Genomic DNA, 21,002 nt, shown 5'->3' with positions numbered 1-21,002 from the left:
GAACTCACTCAAATCCAAACTTTCCCAAACTATACACTCAGAGTAGGGAAGCTAAAGAGTGCTTTATTTTCAAGTGTCCTAAGCATTTGACATTTCTCACTGAAATCAGATGGATTTCTATGATACTCAGTGCTCGTAAAAGCAGCTGAGTCAGATCAGTAGGTATTTCTGACAACACAATTTCTTTATCTCTAATTAACTACAATGGAAAAAGTTCCCCTAAGTGGTTTCTAAGCCCATTGCAACATAAAATAAAAGATGCGCAAGGCTGTGGAAGGAAAAATGCCTTTATTTAGATGATAGTTACCAAATAATAGAAAAGAGAGGTACAAGATAAGTGAATGAATACATAAGGATGCTACACTATTTATGCCTCTCCTCTTTACTATACTGCCCAGTTTCTCCTTTCCAGGTAGCATTTTGGTAATCAGAATAAAAGGAACTGCCTGTGCTTCCAGCAAGGTGTTTTACACCTCGGATTTAAGAGACAAGCGTGTAATGGAAACATCTTGCACTGGGGGTCTGCCCCTTGGCCTGCAGCGGGTAGGCACGGGCACCGAGAGCCGAGCGCTCGGCCCTGGTGCAGAGCACTGCGTGGACAGGCACTTCATCACACCTGTGTGGCAGCCTCCTTCGAGCAGGCGTGGGAGGGGAAGAGCAAATCGCCACTTCCTCCTCCTGGGTTTGTAAGCACTGAAGAGCAAAGGATAAAGAACAGGGCAAAAAATGAAGGTGGGGGCCTAAAAGACTTACTAACTTCAGCATGCTTTGCTGCAGGTGCTGCCTGCTGCTTCTTTTGCTTCTGTGACCAGCTCCGTGGACTTCCCAGGCCCTGCTTGGGTGCAAGGCACGTGAGGCTCGAGGGAGCTCATCACACAGAACTAAACAGCAGCATTTACAGCTTGTGCCCCAGTGTTTTTTGAGTCCCTGCAAGTAAAGAATGCTAGCAAAAAGCTTGACATCCATGGTAACGTGTCTGCAAACAGACATAAAGTCACATTGTTTGTAGGCAGTGGGAGGAAGGGACGATTTAACCATGTCTGTCTAAGGTATGGGCTAATGAGCACCACATTTTCCACCCCCCATAAAATCATCTTCTGAAACAAGGGTAGACGTAGAGAGAAAAGGCAAAGCATCTATCTGAGCAGTGCATGCAGCTCTGGGGATGTCACCATAAAAGCAAAAGCTGGCCTTTGGCAAAGTGCACGGGCTAAAGGAATGAAAGGAGAGCAGAGACAGCGGGGATGTCACACCTGGAACACATCAGCTCATCGTGACTTCAACACCACCTTATCATCTCATGCCCAGAGGGCGTTTAGCCTACAAGTTAGTGAGGGCAAATGTGGGATTGAAAAATGGGGGATTTAATTTTCAACAAATAGCCAAACTTGTGATGCCAAAGGCAATTGCATACTGATGGTCCCGATGGCAGTAAGGTGCCAGACCTCACAGCGGCCCATGTAATCTCAGATGGTGCAGGTAGCCATGTGCTATCCGTGCAGCAGGGATGGAAGATGAGCAGAAGACAAAATACAAGTTGAAAATGTCAAATGGCTCCTCAATAAGTGAGAAAAAGGTCCCAGAGTCCTAGAAAAAACTCAGCCCTTCTCCTGATAGCAGCCAGAGAAAAACTGAATATTCAGGAATTAACAGCGGAAGAGTGGTGACTAACAGAGGCAATGCCACTTGCCACAGTGCAAGTACCATAGAATTATTTGAAGCCACCTTCTTTCCCCACGCTATAAAAGCATGAAATAGGCCTAAAAAAGTAGTGTTTAAGATAATCAGAGTATCTAACAGCTCCTGTTTGAAGAGAGAGTAAACAGCCTGAAAATGTGATGACCAAAGGGAGATACACTAGAAATATTTTAAATGACAAACAGTTTCTAGAAGGCAAACAGTTACTCGGCATAGCTCCCCCTACAAGGGCTGGGAGTCACCCTGCAAAATTTGTGCACAAAGGACTTAAAACTAAATGAAGGCACTTTTAAAAATTTCTTTTTTATTCCCCCCACTGCAGGGATGGCAGCACAAGTGAGTGGAGGAGCAGTCCTCGTTCCTTCCTGTGGCCAAACCCCTCAGAGCCACACACATTTTCTTTGTATTTGAAATTTAACCCATGGACTTGGTGCCCTGTCTTCCACAGTGGCTTCTGTTACTCTCATAGCTATTACATCCTCTTTCTGTATTAATTTTAAAAACTGCACTTTATAGAAAATTAGCAAAATGAGGATTTTTTAATGTTATATAAGATGCAGATGGCAGGTTTGGGTGGCAGAGGTGGCCCTGGCAGAGCCACAGGGACGCTGGCCGCTGAGCCATGCAAAAGGAGCAACTGAAGAGCATGGTGCACGGGGACGGCGTGGGAGGTGACGGGGAAGCCCACGGCGCTGGTGGTGCGGGTTTCAGTCCCTCCGGGGAGGTGAAGGGAGCCGGAGGAGTTAGTGAGGTTTCAGATGACCGGGGGGAAAATATTGGTTTGGACTTCAAGGTTTTGTCTTTGAGCAAAGGGCATGAGACTGCATGTGTTTTGGTCACGTTTCGAGGGAGACACGTGGGCTTAGGACGGGCACATCCAGTCAACTCTGAAGTTGGGTTTCTACAGAAAATTCATGGGGAATATTCATTTTCCTTCAGTCTGCCCTCAAAGTCATACTCCAAATCTGCTTCGTTGCAATGCAAAATGCTCTCAGCAGATCAGTTCTCCTTTCTCGGTGGGATCACTGAGGGAAGACTATTATTTAATGCTGGCACAGTAAGAACTGTCCTCTGCTGTGAATAAAAAATGTTTATTCCCAACCAAATGCTAGCAAAGAGCTAGTTGCTCTGTGACACTGTCCTAATTTTTAATTTTTTTCAACTCTCTAGTTATGAACAGCTCCAGTTTGCTTGATTTACTTCAGTGTCTGTGGTTTATTGAATAGCATTTGCAGTACGGTTTGTTTGGTTGATTATCCCTAAGTATCTAAATTATTATGACTTGCAATTAATTGTGCATTACTTCCTATTCCTTTCTGAGAATAGGCTTAAAAAAATATGTTCTCTTATTGTAAAACCATTTTATTAACCAGTGAAGCCCACACAGTACAGAAAGTTTTAGAACTTCATGGCTATGCAAAGGCTGATATTTACTCTGGGAAAATTTCCATTGCTGTGTGACAGTGGGATGGGGACGTGGGGCTGGCTTCATTCTTTGTCCCACAGCTCAGAGGAGGAAGCAGGAAGGCACAGGTATGTGAAGAGGGGCTGGAGCATATTTTTCTGCAGAGTCCCTTCCTCCAAGGGAGATTTGTAGCTTTGGGAGATGCCTGGGCCAGCCAGAGCCAGCAGGTTCCCTTCTCTGCTCCAAGATGTCGTGGGGTCCGGGGGGGCTCCAGTCCGGCATGCAGATAGCAGCTCTTCATGGAGGTCACTGCTTTTCTTCATTGAGATAAATAATATTCACTGAAGGACTAATGTTTGGAAAAATGCATCGGAGATCTCACCTATAATACTCTTCAGAAGGGAGAAAAATTTGGAACAGTTTTCCCACAAGAACAAGTTTTTGAACAGAGTTTTTCAACATATGTGTTGAATAACTTGCATGTCATCATTTGCTTCTGAGATCAAACTTCTAAATTAAAATGTCTTTATTTGTTGAAATGACCCAAAAGCGTGTGGTGTCAGCCCATTGCCTCCTGGGATGTGTAGTTCTGGTGTGCCGTGGGGCCAGCTGCTTGGCAGGGCAGCGGCTGCCATGGGGCACCCGCACCCACGTCACTCCCACCAGGTACCACGGTGGCTGAGGCCAACAAATTACTCATGACTAATTTCTTATTTATCTACAAATGGGTGAACTTTTCTTTTAGGAAACAGGCATTTGCTGGAGCCTGCTTCCTCCAGTGGAAGTGCATCCCTGTGGAAAATTCTCCCCCAGAGTTGATGTAAACCTTATAAAGAAAAAGAAGCAGCAAAAATGTAGTTAAAGTTATTAGTTATTTCCTTATATTGGGGAAAGAGCAATGGTAACACCCAAGATATGTTAGTTTCCAGGAAGAAAGGAAGGGAGACACTAAGAGGGGCAGAGGAGGTCTCTCAATTTTCCATGCACATGTGATTTAGAAGGTAACATGGTGATAAATTAAATTTAAATACTTTTTAGGTTTAATTTCAATATACCTAAGAGGAAACACATTAAGCGTTGCTCCCCTTTTCCTGTACAAAATGCCTCTCTTCACTCATCTCAGAAAAAGACAGGCATAAATCTTTTATGTGACTAGCATAAAGGTTGTGGGATATTTTATTCAAGGAAACATCTATGAAAAGAAATATAAAAGCATCGACATACCTCAAAATGACATGCTGTTCAACAAATGCTCTCATTATGTGTAACTCAGTTCAAGCTGCAGAGCCGTGTATAAAAGCCTGCGCTTGAGCAGCCATAAAATCAGAGCCTCACTTAGGCTGGAAGGGACCTCCAGAGGTGTCGTGGCAGGAGGGCTGGAGGGAGCAAATGTCGTACGCTTACAGCACAGAAATGGAAATTGCAGCACAGCTGTTGATCTTAATTGTTTCTATCTTGTTCCTGGCATTCTCACAAGATGTTGCCAAGGTAGATCACAGAATCTTTAAATAACTTTAAATAAATATTTCGCTAAGAGATGTTCAGCTGAGTTCACTGAGAAGCCACAGTGAGAGTAACCCCAAAACCAATTTCTGGTCTTCATCTTTCACCCTTATTCTGACACCAAACAAGAATATTTGGAAGAAAGCACTTTTAAATGACCACTAAAAAACCCAGGTCATAACAGCCACAGAGACAAGCAGTTACATGACAGGGCAAGTGCTGGAAATGTGTATGACTGCCCAGGAAGGTGCAAGATGTTTCCCTAAAGCCAGTCTCCATCAGTCCACGGGGCGAGAGGTGAGTAAAACAAGTCATACTCACCAGACAGCAAATGCTGGCTGGGGTGCCTGGTGTGGGTTTCCTCTCTCCTCTGGCTATGGGAGAGCATGGCAGGGTGTCCCCGGGGGGAAGGAGTGCAGACACCAGGGCTGGTTCCGCTTTGGCAGCTGCTGCCTCTCCCTGTTCCCCTTTTAATTTACATTTGACATTTGAATTGTCTCTGATCCGGATCTGGGGAAAATTATGCCCCCCACAGTTACATGCCCATCTTCTGCCCCTTCCCGGTTCAGTGGTCAAGGAAAGACAGAAGTCAAATAGCAACAAATTCTACTTTAGAAGGTGATGTCTGGCCAAATCTGACATGGCTTTGCCATAATAACACATGAACTTGCCTCATTTGCTCTTCTGTCGTCGCCGGTGGATGTCACCCTTATAAGGTGATGGCAATGAGCTGTGGTAGCACATCCGTTACCTTCTTTCTCCCCAGGGGAAGATTAACTTTGTCTCCTGCTGCTGTGAATGAAGCAGTTTAGATGACAGAGTGGCTGTCCAGGCTCCCGGACACGCCATGGCTCTGAGATCACCACCCCGAGGTGGCACACGGCTACAGGTCTCCCAGCAGCCGAGGGGGACCGGCGGGCAGCAGCCCCCTGCCTCCCCCCTTCCCTCCCTGCAGCCGCTCCGGAGGAATTAAAATTGTGCAATTGCACTCCCTGGTTTTTTCTTTTTGCAGGGGGAGGAAGTTTTCTTCATGAGGGGGCTAGCAGAGAAAGTCACGGAGGAGAGGATGAACTTCATTTGAACAGTGAGTGGCATCTCACCTGATGCTAGTCCTCAAAACATGAAACCTCTGTAGTGAGGAGTTAGCTGCCTGTCCTCTGCAAATGCTTGCCTTAGGTGGGAGTGAACTGCCTCTGAGAAGTCCTGTCTTGATCCACTGACTTTCACTTAGGTGGCTATTTTAGATTAAATGTTTGCATTTTGACTTTCCTAAGCTAGACAGGAGAAATCTCAGGCATAGGCTGAGAATGGCACAGACACGGCCACGTCAGAAATACCGAGGATGACTGGACAGATACAGACAACACCTTAAAGTACCCATGAGTCTAGAATATTTCCTGCCTTCCTCTAATGTAGGTTTCTAAATACAGATTATAGTATTACTGTAACCGTAGCAGTGCAGGAGTACTATTTACTGACACTGACTTGATTCTTTTTATTTAATTTTTTTTTAATCCCTGAAAAGATTAACACTGAGCCCATCAGAAACTAGACTTTCTCAAAAGGATGCCATCATTCACATTTCCATCTACACAAAGAAAGGCCCATCCTAAATGATCTGACAAGACATGAATAAACTTTTATCCAAGAGGCAGGCGCAGAGCTCGGGGGGAAGGTGGACGGGCCTGGGTGGCCAGGGCGGGGAGCCAGGGCTCAGGCCGTTCTGCCTGCCACAGCTGCCCACACTGCTGATCCACAGAGCTAGTCCTGCCAAGGATTCGAGGGAAAACACAGCCAGTTCCCCCACCTGCATAGCAAACCCCATCAAATCCAACTCCCGGGTTTTCTCACAAGAGCTAACAAACCGATGGCAACATGAGGTTTGAAAGACATAGAAACGAGTGGATCATGATGCATCTATGAGCCACTGGCATTTGCTATCACTGCTTCAGCTCGCTGGTAGCCCCAGCACAGAAATCCTTCCTGCATCCACACTGTTGTTAGAAGGGTTAAAGATCTCAAGCTTCTGTATATTTTCTGGCTTAATCCTTCTGAGGTGTAAATGTTGATGTCTGTGCAAGGTTATCTTTTTGTTTGAAGAGCAGCCCTTTGTGAGTGCATCCCCCTGAGATACTTATCACGTCTCTCTCTTTCTTTTTTGATCAGCCCAGCAATTTCTGCACCTGAGACCTAGATCTCAGAGCCAAAATCTATCATTAATGTTAAAAATCTTCAAGGAGATTGGTAAAATGACTCCAATTTCCCAGCAGAGTAAATGAGACCAGAATTTATTCCTCTTTCTGCTGAGAACGGGCATGACTGTTAAGCTGAAGTGCACATCAAGAAAGACGTCTGATTTAGCCTCCATGCCTTCCTGAAGGCTGCTGTCTGTGATGTGGGTTGCTATGGTGCGGCCAAGCACTCGGGGGGCATCTTTGGCCAAGCACTTTGGAAAGCTCCTGGTGCTAATAGGGTTGACATGGTCCTGTTTGGGGAAGCGCAAGGGTAATAGATTAATGGAGTCTGACTTTGCTATGATGGATACAATTGGGAAGGGACAGAATAAACTCGGGAACTGTTCCACTGTTTATTCAGAAGCATTTGACTACAGCTAAGGAAAACAGAAAAGTTAAATTTAAAAAGTTGTGTCTGGAAGTGCTCTGTTGAAAGAAAACCCCAAACTTTTTGCATAGTTTCTGAGTTAGTGAAAAGGAGCAATGGTGTCAACTGTAGATTACACTGTTCATTCACTTCTTCCAGGCAGCTGTATCTGCCTTGACATGGGCAGTAGTGACAGTGGATTTACTCACTTCCCGCAACTTTCGTCTTCCCTCTAGCCTCCCCCCAAGCCTACCTTTTGCCAGCCCACGTGCTGCAGGATGCTTGGCAGCACCACAGCAGCTGCCTTCCCCCTTGCACTCTGCCAAACCAGAGTGTATTGAATGTGTAAAGGCAGTCACCTGGGTTAACACCTCAGCTTTGCTCTCTGTGGCAGAGCTTCATGCCCTGCCCATTCCCAGCTCACTGTGAACACTGAAGTCCCAGGCTCCTGCCAGTTTCAGGTCACTTGCTTTGGAGTCTTCTCTTTGTTGTCATCTTCTTTTCTGGCACGTATTTTGATGCCCAGTTACAGTTGAGTGTTCAGGTAGGGATGCCTGCCCATTGTGCATGGGACATGCACGCATTTCCCTGTGTCAGTACCCTGACAGTGGATATCTGCAGCACCCGCTGGTCTAGCCAGGCATCCCTCATTTCATAGTATGTAGGAGAATCATGCAGGGTACCTGGTGATGGCCAAAATCTTTGCTCTCTAGTTGCCTCCAGAGCAATAAAGTGAAACCTCCCTCTGCAGACACAATCGTATCCTGGGCAGGCCCTGCCTGAATATGTGATTTCAATCATGGCTCCCACACAGTGGGGAAACTGCGTCATCCGAAACGGTAGATGTCATGGTGTTGTGGGTTAGCCCCGGCCAGCAGCTCAGCCCCACCTAGCCACTTGCTCACTCCCTGCAGCAGGATGGGGAGAGAATCGGAAGGGTAAAGGTGAGAAAACTTGTGGGTTGAGATACAGACAGTTTAATAGGTAAAGTAAAAGCTGTGCATGCAAGCAAAGCAAAACAAGGGATTCATTCACTCCTTCCCATGGGCAGGCAGGTGTTCAGCCATCTCCAGGAAAGCAGGGCTCCATCACGCGTAATGGTTTACTTGAGAAGACAAACGCCATCACTCCGAACGTGTCCCCCCTTCCTTCTTCTTCCCCAGCTTTATATGCTGAGCATGATGCCATATGGTATGGAATAGCCCTTTGGTCAGTTGGGGTCAGCTGTCCCAGCTGTGTCCCCTCCCAGCCTCTTGGCCACCCTCAGCTTACTTGCTGGGGGATGCATGAGGAAAAGAGAAGGTAGTGATGCTTTGCAAGCACTGCTTAGAAACAGCTAAAACATTGGTGTGTTATCAGCACTGTTTTGGTCACAAATCCAAAACACGGCACCATACGGGCTACTATGAAGAAAATTAACTCCATCCCAGCCAAAACCAGTACACACAGAGAGGACATTTGTGATACCTGCAGTGCCCATTTATGGATGACCATTCACACTTCTATTACCATCACCCAGCACAAATTATCTAAGTGGTCCTTTGTATCCTAAAGTTGTATTCCTCTGGCTTTCTGTAACAGACAAGCAATGAGATTGCTCCATTGGTTGCTCCCTCTTCCAAAACTGGCATTCAGTTGATGACAATATTATGAGATATTCCGCTTGCTCTGAATATTTAGTATGGGCATTGAGAACTTAACAAGACCACATCTTCCTACATTGACTGTTGTGAAGGGTCACAAGCGGAGAAATATATGGGTCTGGATTTGGTATCCAAAAAGGACAGTCTGGCTAGCTCAGCACTGCTTCCTCAGAAGTGTAGTCAACTTTACTGATAGAATAAAACAAACCAGCTAGGAGGCATTTAGCCTGGTCTGGTAGTAAGCATAAACTGCCCTGAAAGCTGACACTCATCCCAGGTAGGCAGAGTAACTATAAGGTCATGCATACTTGAAGCTGTCTGCCATCAGGTGCAATTCATAAAGCCTTTTTGGAAACAACATTCATGCTTTACATCTCTTCTCAGAGCCAGATAGGCATTTATGCCATCGCAGCCACATCCACACCGCTGGTAACCGGTGGCAGGTGATGGCTGGTGCCCCAGGGCTGAGGAGCAGCGAGCGGGCAGCAGCTCAGCCAACGCGCTCTTAGTCCGGCTGCGTTCATGACGGGAGCCCTTTGCTGGCGAGCGAGCCGCACTGCTCTGCCGTGAGCACACCAGCAGTGCACTGAGAGTTTCCCAGGGTGCCAGATGGAGGCTTGAACTGGTGTCAATCAAGTGTTTTCAGTTGGAGTACTTAGAAATTGAGCCCAGGCCATTTCACTGCCAGTTGGTTACTGACAAAAGAGCTAAACAAACATCAGGGAAACAGAAGAGAAAATAATGTTAATTACCCAGCTTTTGAGGGCTCCTAACAAAATATAATATTCTACAAAAGCCATGAGGCAGGGGGGGTGACTCCCTGGGAAAGCACCACTGTGGGTGGCAAAGTTCGTTAAAAGACTGAAAATAATACACTTTTGCTTAAGCAGCATTTTCTATGCTTAGTGTTTAAATAATTCCATTTAACTCTTTCTCTCCAGCAAAATATTTTGTTTGCTAAACGTGAAAGCTACCCAGCTTATCACGTATATGTGCACAGTACAAAGATAACGGCACTTGGGGCTCAGATGCAACCTCCTGCAAGCACAAAGCCTACGTTCAACTGATGCAATGACAGAAGTCCTCACTGGCTGCAATTGCAGCGTGGCCTGGGGAGTTAGCAGGGATGCCCAGGAGTGCCTTGGTCCTCAGGGGTGCTGGTCACTTACAGCCCCAGGTAAAGGCACAGTATTTCCTTGTTTGTGATAGCCAGGCCCTGCGAGGTTTCCAGAAGAGGGAGAACCATAGACATCATCCAGGATGGGATTCAGCTTAGGTCTGAGACATCTAAATGTGGATGCCAGTGAGCTCTGGGCTCCACTGACTTCAGTTGCATCAGGCTGAGTGGGAGCACAGGTACCTGGCCCAGTCCCACAACCATAGTCCCAAATAGCCAACACGGTTGTGGGCAGTACAGCCCATGGAGCCGGAGAGTGGTGCAGCCCACTCTACCAGCGAAACCAACTCTATGACAGCCTCATCACACCCGACGCTTCACCAACATTACTGACTCCATCTGCTATAATGCAGCTTACATACTTAGCTCACACATATGTAGGTATCTGGGTTTGCATCTGCATTAGTCTTATGCTGAATCCCACAGCCCCAAAGGCCCATGTAGTCAAAGCTAACCAAGCCACTGACTTCCACCTTAACTATAGGGCTGCATGTGAATTTAGGAGAGGATAACTGGAACAGCTTAGCTTAACACCATGCTAAAGGATGGGGAAGCTCTTCTTAGAGCTGTAAGGCTCCTTTATTTTCCCTCAAACTAAGAATAAATAAAAGCAGTTTCTTTCTGCATTGAGGACATCTAGAGGACTATGCCACATGCTTTCTCCACTGCATAAAATAAGCCAGATCATGATTGCTTCAGCTGTGGCTGGGATATCATGATAGTGCAGCACATTAGTGCCGCACAGTGCATAGTAACCTACTTCCAGATGGTGCATGACCATCAGAAGACAATGGGATGAGCCCTTCTCCTCGGCTAACCCCGGCAATGCTCCTGCATTCGCGTGGCAATACTGCAATTTGTTCCCTCATTGAAGGCCTGCAGCAAAAAAGGAAACCAAGGCAGGCTGCCAGGACAAGGAGATGCCAGCGTGGCCAGAACACAGTTGCCAAGCAAGTGTAAGTGATCCCAGCTGCAAAATATACTGGAAATCTTCTGTGGCACCAAATGCTAAACAAACAATGAGGTTGGATTCTGAAGGGCTGCACAGGGCTAATGGGACAGAGAGGGAGTCCTCAAGGCTGATGTACTTTGGCTTCAAAAGGGGATTGTGGTAGCTGTTAAATCTTCATTTTAAAGTAGCCCTCAGAGATATTAAATTCCATCTCATATCTTAAATATTTTCTTCGCTACCGGTAAGATGGAGCCAGCCTCGTTAGCTTTTCTTTTGTCAGCCTTTCCTGCAATGCTGAAAACACAACTACAGTCTGCTGTGCTGTGCCTTGTATAAAAATAATAATTAAAAAACCCTCCACCTTAAATGTTTGCTCCTAAAAATGGCGTATCTCTGTACAAGTGTGAAGTAGGTGACTAAATGTTCTAGGACATGTGGCATGGTGACAGTGTAAATCAGATGCTGTAACCACCAATTTGCTTATCCGCATGGCTATTCAATATAAGCTGAAATCTGCCAGCTGTGAGCATGGGTGCCTTGCAGCTCTAAGATATGGATTTATGATGCATTTGTGTTTCCTTCCTGTATTATACCACCCAGGTGTATAAGCACTGCCCTCGCTGGCTGCCCTCTCAGCATTCTGATACCATTTACCCATTTACTCTTTGGCTGAAGATAAACCACGGCAAACGTGTCAGAGCTCTGTCAGATTATACGTGTGTGTTTGGATTCCTGAGCAGGTGAAACTGGTGATAAACCTGCAAAGCTCACAAACCTCCTGTTCTTACACCAGGCAGCATCTGCTGATATTTTAGCAGCATCTACCTGTCCATTAAATCCAGGACATCTTGCTTCAGGTTTTATGTATGTAAAAGGAGGAAAGCAGAGCCATCAGCAGATGTAACTGCTCGTGAAGGTGCCAGTTCCCCTTCCCCTCCAGGTGGGGAGGAGATGTGAACTGTGAGGTTTGAAAGAACAGACAGGACGGTCCGTTCCTGTGCCTCGGACCTAGATGGCTTGATATAAGCGTTATACTTCTTCTGTCACCTGTTTTAAGCTGGATCATGTAAGTTCTTTTGTTCAGCCATACTTACCTGGACCGAGTTAGTCACCTGAGCCTCTCTGTGTAAACTGGTGTGTGCTTCTGAAAGGTGGCCCTGGGTGGGGAGAAGCGAGGCGGGGGGTGGTGGAGCGGGGCAGGGAAGCAGGACCTGCTGTCCCAGCTGCTGCAGCGCCCGGCGAGCTGGCAGGGTGACGCCGTCCCCCAAGCCGTGGCCGTGCCCCGGGTGAGAGGCGGCACTGGCCCTGGGCAGCGGCGAGACCCTCTGGCCAGCACGGGGGCACTTCGAGTTACGGGGTAACTTACAGTTACCTTATGATACAGTTTTTATAAGCAGTGGGTTTCCTCTCAGCTACTGCTACAGGCTGGCCCTGACTTACGGAAAATTTCATTTCACTCCGGTTAAGAAATAAAAATTGTCAGTTATTAGTGTAGTTGAGTGTACTCTCAGTTTTATCAGCTTCGTTTGAATGCTGAATAAACTTTATTATTCAGAACTTTATAATTAAAAACTGCAAAGGGAGGAAAGTTATCAATGGTATCACAAATGTTTATAGGAGACTAGTTAGATACAGACTAATATTTGCACAGGGCTCTGTGTGCTATCCAGTGCATAAAACTCATACTTCGCATGAAAGTCATAGTGTTTAAGCATTTCAGTCCTTTCTACAGCATCAATATAATATTTTGAAAGTCAAGTATTGGAAAATAAGGCATCATCCTCCAAATTATGAGAATGCATTTCAAATATTGCAGTTGAGGATATCTGAAGTTATTTTTGGCTAAGATTTTTAAAATAAAGCAGAAACTAAAATGCTGAGGATGCCCCTTATCTCCAGTAACTGAGATTTTAGAATAACACAAAATATTAAAAGAAACTTGAAAAACTTGTGAGAGTTGACAGTGTACAGGTAGGACACCATATAAACAACCACATAAAGTTGTACTAACTTTGTCAGGCTGAGCAAAGTGCTGTTTTGAAAAGATAAGAAGTTAAAATAAATTGTGCAAAGCAGTTGAAAATCTTTTCTTTTAGGCTGCCATATCACTCTCGCGTCCTGGAAATGTAAAAATGAGGTAATCTATTAGCTCAGCACACACTGTGACATCAGTTCCAGTTCCTGCCATGAGCTCCAGCATCCCCCGCATCTCTCCCTGTCAGCCTTTCACTGCCCTCAGACGCTTCGCTCTTGACAGCGTTTCTCGTAACTGTCAATTTATTGCATAGCTGCCATGGAAATGTGCGCTGAAATACCAGTTTCTGCTTGAAGAGGTTGGGGGTTCGGTTTGTCCCCCTGCTCTGCCGTGGCCTGCCAGCCCCCATAGGGACCTCCCAGGAACAGGCACTGCCAAAGCCAAGTACTTTGGGAAGGCAAAGCTGCTTGGATAACATGGCATCTCCCTCTGGGAAGCTTCCTTCTAGTCAGCGGTGTAAAGAAAAGCCCTGTTGGTGTCATTCCACCTGGCACATCATTTGTGTATCAGCTGAACGGATTCGTAATGTCCAAAGTGCTGCGTCTGGGTGTTTTGAGGCAGGCGGACAGGGAAGAGGAGCTCCCACCCCAGGCTTTTGCATCTGTAAGCGGTAATAGCAGCATATCCCCTCCGTTGTATGCCTGGGTGGGGGTGATGTGCTGATATCTTACACTTTAATTAAAGTCAAAGTCCTAGAAGACTTAAGCTGCAAGGTCTGACCCACTTTTCTTCTAAGAACACTGAAGGGATACCTTGAAGACTTACTTGCACTGGGCCTACCATTTGCTTAACAGCCATAGCTCTGCAAGGAAATCTGCCTGCCACTGAATTTTTCCTAGAGGGTATTTGTGACAGGTAAATCGTAAGTGAATACCAGAGGGGGGACACACACAGGCGGATTTCCTCGCTGAGCTATGGCTGTTTATGAGTAGAGAGGCCGCCCATGCGGTCTCTGGTGCGGATGAAACCCAGACTTCCCGGGGATGGCTCTCCCACCAGGGGTGGTTCCTGGAGGCATTCAGGCAAATGAGGTGATGGAGAAAACATGTGCTGGGATGGAGAAAACATGAGCTGGGATGTGACTTTGGTGGCAGGGTGTGCGCTGCCCGGCCACCCACCTGCTCGTGATCCCCTGTCCCACACCAGGTGTGGTGGCCTGGATGAGTAAATAGTGAAGCTTGGAGCATCCTCCCACCCCAAACCTACCACTCGCAACAGCGGAACTAATTTTGGCTGGAGGGGATTGCATGAAATGTCTCAATTTTCTGCTAATACTATTCAACACCCCCTGACATGAGTTTGGAGGGAACTGTATCTTTCAGTCATCTCTTTGAAATGTCTGGGAGAGGTGTGATCTGTTTAGCACCACTTCCTTAGGACTGCATGTAATGGCATGAACATTCCTTTAGCTGTGTGACCTGTCTTTACTGTGAGCCTTGTGGCACGCAGCGTGCTTCTTCCAGCTCTTGGAGCCAGGGATATACGAACATCTCGGCTTTCACCTTTTAAAAAATTACTACAGTTGTGAAGACAGACATGAACACTGATGCAAGAGCAGTCTGTAGGTACAAAATTGAATATACCCATCATGCTTCCCTTGTAAAGGGAATAAGTTGCTTCATTTTAATTTTTGTCTGTTAATGAGATGGCTTGGCAACTTGGCAGCATTTTCAGGCTTGGAATGGCTGGGAGGGGACTCTGTTCCAGGAAAGCCTGGGCTGCTGGAGTGATGCTGGTGAACTCAGTGGTACAAATGAAGGTGAAAGTTTGCAAAATCAAACTTTTAAAATGCATATAATCAAAACAAGTGAGATTTGTCATCCCTTCAGGGTCTCTCTAAGTGGTTGCTTTTTCTGCAGTGAATGTCATCTATCCTGAAATCTGCTTGCTTTCTATGAGAAACAACTGATTTTTTAACTCTTGCCCTTTCCCTGCCAGCATCTGATCATACTGCCTTTTTTACAGATCAGCAGCTCTGCTGTAGGTAATAGCATTCACTGTACCTCATGTAGTTTCTGAGCCAGACAAAGACAATAATTAAAGAGAATACAGAGCAGGAAGCCTATTTCTCTTGCCACTGCTATCAAAATTGAGTGACTTTATTTTATTTCACCTTAGTTGCATTGATTGAAATGTGAAATTGTGTTAGTAAGTGGCTCTCTCCTGCCTATTTATTAGGGTTCATTTGTTCATTCAGGCAGGCGATGGCTCATATCTAATGCTGAATCCTCTGTTGCTTCATACAAGCTCCTCTGGCAAAAGGAGGATTTTTACCCTTAGAAATCATTTTGAGAACTGAAGTAAAGTGGTGCAGTACAATGAAAAATCCGATTAAGCTAATTAAATACTACAATTAGATTAATATGTTCACCTGAATGCAGGAGGCCACCATGACTATGACATCTTGACTCTCGCACAGCTTCTGGGCCACATTTTTCAGATTGCCAAGTTCATTTTGTGCTGTGCAAAAGGTGCAAAATTCATCTGACACCAGCTGACATGCGGACATGTGAACTTGCCTGCACGCGTTAGGTTCGCTACAGGAGGGGAACGAGCTTATGCCAAGGGACAAAGAGCTGTATCAGAGGTAGGAATGAGAAAGAAGGTGAGTGACTTTCTACCTGGATCCCTTCAGCTAAGGAGAGAGTATGCCACTAAAGACACTGCAATAGAGCATCTGCTAGATAAGCCTCTAGGAGGTCCAGGAAGCCCTGATGACACAGACCCAGGTGGCAGGCAGCAGCGTCAGCTCGATGCTGCAGCCTGTGCTGCTGCCTGAAATGAGGAAGACCACTGACCACGTTGTGCCAGCAGCTAACAGCAAAGCACAAGCAGAGCTGCTTTCATGTCCCACAGCTGGACCTTTGAAGTAAAAGCCCTCTCAGGTGTTTCAGCTACAATTGAGAAAGAGCTGTGGTGGAGCTCTGGTGGCTTCCAGAGCTGAGGAGACAGAGCACTAAAAGTCTAAGCACCCAAAAGGACACTACCAATTTCTGTGTGTTACGGACTTCAGGGATGTGTGGCTGCAGTGAGGCAGTGCTGCCAGCGTAAGCAACTGCCTGCGTCCACCATGACTCCAAATCCAGCTTCTGAGAAACTTCAGCTGTGTGAAATAGCAGTGTGTGTTTTGGGAGCCCAGCCTGCCCTGGGCCTGCACATCACAACTTCCACCCCAGCACTGCTCTCCTCTGGTTGAGTGCAGAGATGGAGTTTCTAGGTACCGTAACCTTTTGGCACCAAGTGTCACCCTGACTACATAAAGCTGAGGGTCACGGATTACTTCTAATAACGACTGCACGTACAGACACTTGTGATGCAGCGCGGCGGGCCTGCGGCGGGCGCAGGGAGGCACGGGGCCCCGTCTGCGTGAGGAGCGCCCACCCCGGCGTTGCCCATCCCCATAGCCAGAGCCCAGATCCCCACCCGCCCATCGGAGCTGACGCAGTTGCAACTTTGGCTCACCCTGTACTTACAGCTTTTACTTTTAGAAAGTTATTTTGCTTTTTTAGCAACTGGTTTCGAGGTGGGTTGCCTGCATTTCCGTGATAATAACTACTATTAATTGTTTGTGTACTGCTGTATCCTGTTTCTAACTCAGGACCCAATTACATTTATGAAAACGAGTGTGTCAGAAAGTACCAGCAAATTATACCAAAGAAATCTCAAGATGGTTTCACAAGTTGTTATTATCATCATATGAGGTCAGGAGGGAACTGGTTTGTTTAGTGACACATTGTTTGATTTAGCAGCTGAGTGACTCACACCAAATTGAAGATTTGTTGCTACACTGAATGCCTAATTGCAAAGATAAGCCGTGCTGTTAGTTCAAAGATAGCGTGTAGGCTGGGACGAGCAGATGCCAAAATCGTGAAGACAATTACTGAGGTTTAAATTATAAAGTCTGAATTGAAAGCTGTGATTAAATATGGACTGTTCTTCATTAATCACTATTTAGGTTTTTCCCTCTTTGTTCCATTCTTCACTTTGACAGAAGCAACCCTATAGAGAGGACCTGAAGCAGAGCTAAATACCAGTGTCTGATTTGAATCTTGCTTACACGGATCCTCCATTTCCACCACTTAATCAACACCAGTGAAGCTACCCAGGTGCAAAAGTAATCAGAATTTTGGCTTTATCCATTCTGTCTGAGATGGGATGACAGCACGCAGACCTTTCCCATCACCTCTGTGCCCTGTGCTTGTCCCAAAAGGCATGTACCGTGTAAACTGTTCCATGTAATTACTGATGCTCACTCCTTCCTCACTTGCTGTCTCTGGTGCAAACCGGAGCAGCTCAGCTGAGCGCCCTGCCAGCGCAGGCTTGGTGGTGGCAGAGGGTCTGCGGGGGCCCAGAAAAATGGGGTGCTGAGGCAGGTGGAGCTGGAGCCCCTCTCCCTGGGGCTGGGCAGGGGGAGAGCTGGGAGAAGGAAGAGCCACATTTCATCTCCGAGCTGTCAGTTTTAAAAGTGCTGGCAGAGGCGCTACCTGTTTCTTAACTGGGAGCTGGAAGTCTTGTCACAGATGTCCTTGGGGGATTTAGAAGGGAAGCACCAGAGATGAAGCTCTCTCTGTGTGGAGAATCAACTATGTATGTTTAACCTGATAATCTTAACTTTTCATCTGGTAAATCCATGAATGCCATAAACCATGGGGGCAGGAAAAGTGTACTTGGTTAAAACTGAAGCTCCTGGCCTTGTCCCCCCCACAGCCGAGGGGTGAGCACCAGCTGTAGCCCAGCATTGCTGCTACAACGTCCAACAAAGAGCAGCCTCATCTCCCACCACGTGCCCTGCAAGAGCCACTTCTCCTGGGACACCTGCCCACCCTCCTCCTGTGGTGTCTTCCCCAGCTCTTCACTTTGGGATCTCACAGCAAGGCCATCACCTTGGCATCACGGTGCCTTCATTGCATGGGATAGCAGTGGTCCCCTGTCCTGGTTTCAGCTGGGATACAGTTAATGTTCCTCCTAGTAGCTGGTATAGTGCTGTGTTTTGGATTTAGCATGAGAATAATATTGATAACACACTGATGTTTTAGTTGTTGCTAAGCAGTGCTTACACTAGTCAAGGACTTCTCAGCTTCCCATGCTCTGCCAGCCAGGAGCTGCACAAGAAGCTGGGAGGGGCCACAGCCAGGACAGCTGACCCAAGCTGGCCAAAGGGCTATTCCATAGCATATGACGTCAGGCTCAGTATAGAAACTGGGGGGAGTTGGCCGGGGGACAGCGATCGCTGGTCGGGGACTGGCTGGGTGTGGGTCAGTGGGTGGTGAGCAGTTGCATCACTTGGTTTTCCTGGGTTTTTTGTTCCTTCCTTTCTTTTTTGTTGTTTTCCTTTTCATTACTATTTATTATTATTATTTTATTTCAATCATTAAACTGTTCTTATCTCAACCCACGAGTTTTCTCACTTTTACCCTTCCGATTCTCTCCCCCATCCCCCCCGTGGTGGGATGAGGGAGAGAATCGGAAGGGTAAAAGTGAGAAAACTCGTGGGTTGAGATAAAGACAGTTTAGTAGGTAAAGCAAAAGCTGCAGGCAAGCAAAGCAAAGCAAAGCAAGGAATTCATTCAGTCCTTCCCATGGGCAGGCAGGTGTTCAGCCATCTCCAGGAAAGCAGGGCTCCATCACGCGTAACAGTGACTTGGGAAGACCAACGCCATCACTCTGAATGTCCCCCCCTTCCTCCTTCTTCCCCAGCTTTATACGCTGAGCATGACGCCATATGGTATGGAATAGCCCTTCGCTCAGCTGGGGTCAGCTGTCCCAGCCGTGTCCCCTCCCAACTTCTTGTGCAGCCCCAGCCTGCTCGCTGGTGGGGCGGGGTGAGAAGCAGAAAAGGCCTTGACTCTGTGTAAGCGCTGCTCAGCAGTAACGAAAACATCCCTGGGTTATCAACACTGTTTTCAGCACAAATCCAAAACATAGCCCCATACTAGCTACTATGAAGAAAATTAACTTTTTCCCAGCCAAAAGCAGCACACCCCCCCAGCACGTTCTGGGGTGCCTTTGGGTTTGGCCCCTCTCCAGTGCAGAGGGTGGAGGCACAGGGACCCCTGAGCGGGCTGGCAGGGCGAGGAGCTCCCGGCATCCCCGGGGAGCCCCGGGCACCAGAAATGGCCGAGACACCCCTGCAACACCTCCTTCCCTCAGGAGAGGATATGATGGCAGAAATCCTCCCTCGCTGCTGTGAGCTCCTTTGCTCAGCTCACCAGCAGATGGTGTAGTCTCTGACACCAGCAGCCGGTCAAGGTATAAAAGAGGAAAAGCTTAATTATTCCTGCAAGAGAGCTGGTATGCTCCCCGCTTCCACCCCTGCTTTGGAGGACTGCTGCTGGCTGCTGCCCTCTCGGGCACAGGCGAGCATATTCGTTGGGGACGTACGTGCAGAAGTGACTGTGGCTGACAGAAGCAAAGGTAAAAAGTGTGATGCAATGCTGCGGTAACTTCCGTTGCTGCAAGCAGTGCCGTGTTTGCCAGTGACACTGCTTGTGCTCATTACTGGAGCATAAAGTCCAGCACGGGCTGGCGGCTCCGCAGCCAGGTGCCTCCTTCACGCCACTGCCCTTGTGCCATGGCAGTGGGATAAACCCTTCCTGCGCATGGGGAAACGTGTCTGCCAGAGTACTGCCCACTTGTTTTCCTAGGTAGGACCGGCTTAAAAATGCCCTCCGCACTTTCCCCAGCCCAGGGGAGAGGGTACGAGCTGTTCATTCCCGTGGGTCCCCAGGGGTGCCTTCGGCAGGGCAGCTCGCCTGCCGAAGCCGCAGCACCCGTTTGCGTGTTTTACTGGGGGGAAGCTGCAGGATGTATTCGAACAGGGTAAGCGCACAGTGAAAGCTAGAACAGAAATCACCGATAAAATAAACCCCAAAGCTGTTGGCTGAAATCCCACAAAACGGGCACGGTGAAAGGCGCAGGCATGGGTTTGTGATGCTCTCGGCACGGCACTCTGTGGTTCATGCCACGAGCCAGGACAACACACCGAGGGGAGGCAAGGCGGTGCTCAGCGTGCCTGCACAGCTCTCCTGGCTGTGACCACAGAGCCAAACCTGCACAGAGGAGATGACAGAGCCCTTCATCTGCAGAGGGCACCCCAAACACATTGCTCACACAAACCCCACATCCAGAACCCAACAGCTGCAATAGTTTTATGGAAGTTACAGAAAAAAAATATTTATTATCAACACAAAGCTGACAGTCATCTTTTCCCACTGCTTCGGGGAAGATTAAATAAGGACCCAAGAATTAATGGAGGTAAAGAAGCAAAACGACAATTGGTTTGATTCAGAAATCGTGGTTTTGGGGGGCAAGTTACTCACAAAGCAAAGCTTTTCCTTCTTCTGAGAGGGGGGACAACTGCACAGCATGAATCCTCACTCCTAGGGGAAAAAAAGCTGGGTGAAAGCCTCCCCACCGCGCCCGTGGAAGTGCTGTCCGCGCCCAAGTGTTCCCGTGGAATAACAATGTTGGCTGCAGGGCTTGTTCTCTCTTGCAAATAGATGAGGCTGCTGCCTCTCGAGCTCATTGGAGATATTGCCCCTCAGCCCACAGGATTACCTTATCAGCAGCAACCAGACGGAGCTTATCAGGGCCGTGCCAGTCATTCCACACCTGTTGATCCTATGTGGGAGCCAAAAAATTAATTGCTTAGAAATGTAAAGGCAAAAGCCTAAAATCATGAAAAAAAAGATTAAAGGGAAAAAGCAGGGAGGGCTGGGAACTTCTCGCCTGATATTGGTATCGGTGTCAGCACATTTTGGAGAATGACTTATGCGGCATCTGATGCAGTTTGCAAACGCAAGAGAGGTGGAGACCCCAGAGAGCAGGTATTTTTGGCAAGAAATTCCTATTTAGCTGCTACCAGCCATTATTAATTTGCATACATTTAGCTCGTGGAGATAACAGCAAATGCAAAAAGCTTTCTGAAAGGATGCCGCACAGAGATATTGTTAGCTCCCCACTCCCACTCAGGGTGTCACTCCCCCCCG

This window comes from Mycteria americana, chromosome 2 (assembly GCF_035582795.1).
Source record: "Mycteria americana isolate JAX WOST 10 ecotype Jacksonville Zoo and Gardens chromosome 2, USCA_MyAme_1.0, whole genome shotgun sequence".
Taxonomy (NCBI): Eukaryota; Metazoa; Chordata; class Aves; order Ciconiiformes; family Ciconiidae; genus Mycteria; species Mycteria americana.
The sequence above is the reverse complement of the archived record's forward strand: the minus strand, read 5'-3'. Positions refer to the sequence as shown.